This window comes from Montipora foliosa, chromosome 11 (assembly GCF_036669935.1).
Source record: "Montipora foliosa isolate CH-2021 chromosome 11, ASM3666993v2, whole genome shotgun sequence".
Classification (NCBI taxonomy): Eukaryota; Metazoa; Cnidaria; class Anthozoa; order Scleractinia; family Acroporidae; genus Montipora; species Montipora foliosa.
Window position 1 is genome coordinate 47,496,319 of NC_090879.1, and position 5,000 is coordinate 47,501,318.

Here is a 5,000-nt window from a genome sequence, read left to right on the forward strand (position 1 = left end):
AAATGGCATCAATATCATCAGTGATATGATATCACTTCAATAGATTATCGGAATACCCAATCACGGTTATTCCCCTTTACTAACTACACCGTTAGGCGCAGATTACCCCTGGGGGGTTACTCCAATACAATACCTATAGGGGTATGCGCCGCCTAACGGGGTCATGATTCTGGAGCTCCTGAGTTAGAGACGTTTCCTAAACAGGGTATAATATTTTGAATGCACGAAATCTCCACTTTTGTAAGCAAGGAGAGATTGGTTCAAAAAAATACGATTCAAAACTGTTACACCCTGTGTTGCCCATAGTTACCTTACGAGCATGATTGTGTGTGTTTTTGGCTAACCATATCAAATGTGGGGCAAATTCTTTCCAAAACGGGTCCAAATTCTGAAGTCCCGGGCGGCATATACCCACCCAAAAAATAGTTCAGTGCTCCCCCCCCCCCCACCCCGGGAGATTACCGTGCACCTTCAGGGGTGTCTCGCGTACAAGCGATGTAGCGCGTCGGGTTTAAACTATAGATATCTAAACCCTTACATCAAATTAAAGCTTATAGGACTGGCTATTAGACTATACCAAAACTTTTGAAAACAAATGAATTGCCGAAATTTTCACGACTTCTAAATGCGAGCGCCCGAACCACCTTTTGAAAGTTACATGTCAAAGCAAATTTTGTTTTTCGCTTGTTTAATGTGTAATTTCAGTGAAAAGTTACAGAACATTTTTGAAATAGGATTAAAAAAATGTGGAGTGATCGTACAAAAATCGCTCTTGAAAAAAGTTATTTCAAAATAAAAAATTCGGAGAAGTGGTTTTGTTGTTTATATGTAAAACTAGGTACTGTCAAAATTTGAGAGCAATCGAACAAATTCCCTTTGACTTGTAGCTCTTTAAGTGTGCCCTTCTGGTGAAAAAATTGTTTCGAGAAAAAACTCTGAAAAATTTTTCCTGCTTCGCAAACAAACTCCGCCCACAAACTCAGTCAACTGGGTTCTCAAGACGCTTGTCTGGAATTGTATGGATTTTCACGTGGTTCTTGTCGTGGCCTTCGAAAGTAAGCAAAATGATTGTAAAATGTCCCTTGTTAGCGTTTTTTATTTTCATCATTGGAACGTGGGCAGAAGATAAGAAATGTTTTCGTCAAATGTCAGCCGTGGACGACGAGACTTACGCAACTCTTTTCGCCTTAACGAGTGGAGAATTTGTGGTGCCTGTGAAAGATCGCTCCCGAAGCCAAAAGGCAGCCTGTGTTCGTTTCTGGAGAGCCAAGTCACAGTTTTCTATCTCTGAAGTTAACGGCAGGAAAAGGCTATTTTTTAAAGGCAAAGAAGTTACAAAGAAGTCGGAACTGAGTGCTTTGGTTGAAAAGGAATTTCGGCATTGCAAAGGCGCCGGCTCAAGAAAGCTGAACCGAAGACTGATCAAGCGCTTTCAAGGTGTCAGTGAAAGAAATGTCCAGAATGTGCTGTCCAAAAGTCGACTCAGCCAGAAGATGAACGCACGGTTTCAAAATAAAGCGATACAGCGGCCCATAAGAGCAAAAACAGTCCAAGTAAGAATTGATAAATTATGTTATTAATTAGACCAAACCAATCTTCCCTAATCAACCATTGTGCCGGTGGGGGGGGGGGGGGGGGTTCCAAGAAAATTTGGGTGGGGATGTACGGCACGCTTCCCAAAACCTTACATTATTTATGACCAAAATCTGCGATATTACCTATGGTATTTATAACCTGACCAAAAATTTGAAACCCTATTTATCACTTGACTCTTAAATCAAAACCCTGTTTCTGACCAGCGTTATATAATAAGTTCCAGACCAATGTTACATTACCGTAAACATAATTTGTGAAGTGCTTTGTTGATTTTCTTTTCGAGAAAGATGAAAAAAGTGGCTTCTTCTTAAAACGATACCCATATCAAGGCTAGAGTGCAAAAACCATACCCCCATTTATGACCAAAACTTTTCCTTAAATTAAAACCATTCTCTTTGGGGTCAATCGACTCATTTAAGCATTCTAAGGGGTTATTCAAGTGAAGAACTTTGGAAAGAAATGTGAGAAATGGTTTATATGACAGGGGCATCTCAGCTCGTCTATTACTATGATAATAATCATAATAATGTCTTTTACATGGACAGGATTAGTATTGCAGCGTAGCTGATGTGATCGTGTATAATATAGTAACCCTAAGACGAATACACAAACAAATTTCCAAAATTAACAAAATCAAAAATAGCACCTGGGCTCTTCCTTGATGAGAATGAGTGAGTCTGAGCACTTTGATTGCATGTAGAGTGACATCGCTGCAAAGCATGTTATACGATTAAAGATTTCATTTCTACGTTGTTTGTAGGTAAGACATCAAATTGACCTGGTTGATATGAAAAAATCAGCTGTATCGAAGAACGGAAAAACGTACAAGTACATCCTAACAGTTCAAGATGTTTTTAGTCGATATTTGTGGCTGCGTCCTTTGACAGGGAAGTCAAGCAAGCTAGTAGCAAGAGAGCTTAATAAGCTGTACACAGAGGTCGGCCCTCCACGAGTGATCCAATCAGATAACGGAGGAGAATTCAAACAAGCCGTGGATCTGCTATGCAAATCGCTAGGAGTGAAGATAATCAGAGGGTCCCCGTACCATCCCCAGTCTCAGGGAAAAGTGGAACGGTCTCATAGATCTTTACGAAAAAAGATAAATTTTGATCTTATTAATTTTTCCAAGGTTGGAGTGAACTGGGTCTCAAAATTAATGGAATACCAAAAGGTCCTAAACGAGGAATTGATGGACGTTTTAGGTAAACAATCGCCTTTTGAGGTGTTTTACGGTCGAGCGTCTAATGCTTTATCCGAGATATCGGATGGCGGATTATCCTACCAAGAGAGTGTTTCATCTGCAGCTAGAATTTCTCCTAGGGCCTCCGATTTCAGAAACAATGGTGAACGTATCCGCAAAATTCGATCCAAAGCTAGGGCGTCCAACAACGTATGGGACAAGCGATACATTAAGAGGAGAGTAAAAGGCAACCCACCCTCCGTTTACAAAGTGGGAGAACGGGTTCTAATTCGATTTCCATTTTCAGGAAGAACCCGCGGTATTCCAAAAAAGCGATTTGTTGTTGACGGAACGATTATAAAACGAAATGTACAGTTTGGAAAATACAAAATAACATACGAATCCCCCACAACAGAAAAGTCTTGCTGTGACTGGGTTTCAGTCGAAGATATGACTAGTGCTACAGCTGTTGAAGAAAAACGCAAACGGGCAGCCGCGAGGAGACAGATGAGTCTTTCAAAAACACAGAAGGAACATAAAGCAAAGAAAGCAGCTCACCGGGAAAAATACTACATCGCAATGACGCCTGAGGACCTTCATCAACCGTTCAGCGAACAAGGCTTTGATGTCACATACAATCCACCAGGAGACGGCAACTGCCAGTTTTCAGCATTGGCCCATCTACTCCAAACTATTGGCATTTTTCATTCCGAGGAATCTTTGCGGAGAGAAATAGTAAGATATCTGACTGAAAATCCAAACAATCAGGATGGATTTCCTTTTGAACTTTTCGTAGGCATGCCTTGGTCTCAATACCTCACTAGCATCGCCCAAAATGGAACTTACGGAGATCAGATCACTCTTCAAGCTGTCGCTAATCTTTTCAACGTGGAGATTGTAATAATATCGACATTGGGTCCAAACGCAAAAACTGTTATATCTCCTCAATTTTCCATTCCTTTTGCCTCACTGACACTAGGACACTTTGCGGAAGATCAAGGAATCCATTACGTTTGTTTAACGGCACTGAATCATAATTACGGTAACAGTTCAGTAGGAGATGAAGATATTTGTGACAAGCCTACGAATGAAGAATCTCAATGGGCTGCACATGAGATAGGTAGCGGAGAAAACAATGAAGAACCTCGTTCCATAGAGGACCTTCCAAATGAAGTCCTTGAAATCATTATTACTTTTTCGTTAACAGGAAGCCCGAGAAACATTGTGGACACCTTTAACATTTTAAGCATGATAAACAAACGATTTAGAAGTCTCACAGGCTCATTCATTCAAAGGCTGCCAAGAGTGTTTTTTGATTGGGATACATGCGTAGGTTACCACAGCATGCGACAGATTTCTAAAACACGTGGGAAAGGGAGTGGCCTTGTTTTAGCACTTAAGAACATAATTAACCACCCTCAGTGGATAAATGCGTGGGTGAGACTTCTGTATACTGGGATCGTAGGATGGTTCTACATTCAGAACATCATCTGGAAAAATGGAAGGAAAAAATAAAGAGTATCCGAACTGTCATGCCGGAAAGTTTCTGTTACCGTTTGTCTGTTGACTCAAATCGATATAGAATATATATATCGATATATTGATAGAATAAATCTGAAAACTCTTAATAGACTGTTGGTTAAAGCTTTGAAAAATGTAGATTTTTTACTATTTCTTACTGTGTTCTACGAACAAGCGTTGAGTAATCGCACCAAATAGTGAGAATACGTTTATTTCATTTACAAGTAAGTTGTGACTATATTTGCATGAGTATCGTTGCTATTAAAGTTGTCTTTATATCATCTGTACCATCTGTATATTTTTATGCTTCATCATACCACCGTCTCACCAAATCTTTCAAACACATCCAGAAGGACTCTAAAAAATAGCGGGCCCCTTTCAAAAAGAGTATAAACCAGGGGCCCCAAACGATCCCACAACTGAGTGCACGCCTTCTCTCGCCCAGGCTTCCCCACTATTTCCACTATGTACTTGCGCTATCCGCTGTAAAGAATTTCGGAAATGATATTTGCAAATGCTCCACCATCAGAAGGGCTATTTTTTGGGAAATCTTTAGAAGTTCAGACGTTCCCAGTAAGCTTTGACCGGAAGTACGCAGAACCTCGGGAATGTTCACAAAAAATCACCGACACTCAAATAATAACCGGTAATCGTAAAGGAGCTTTCAACACTGTTATTACATTTGAGGTTAAATTGTATTACA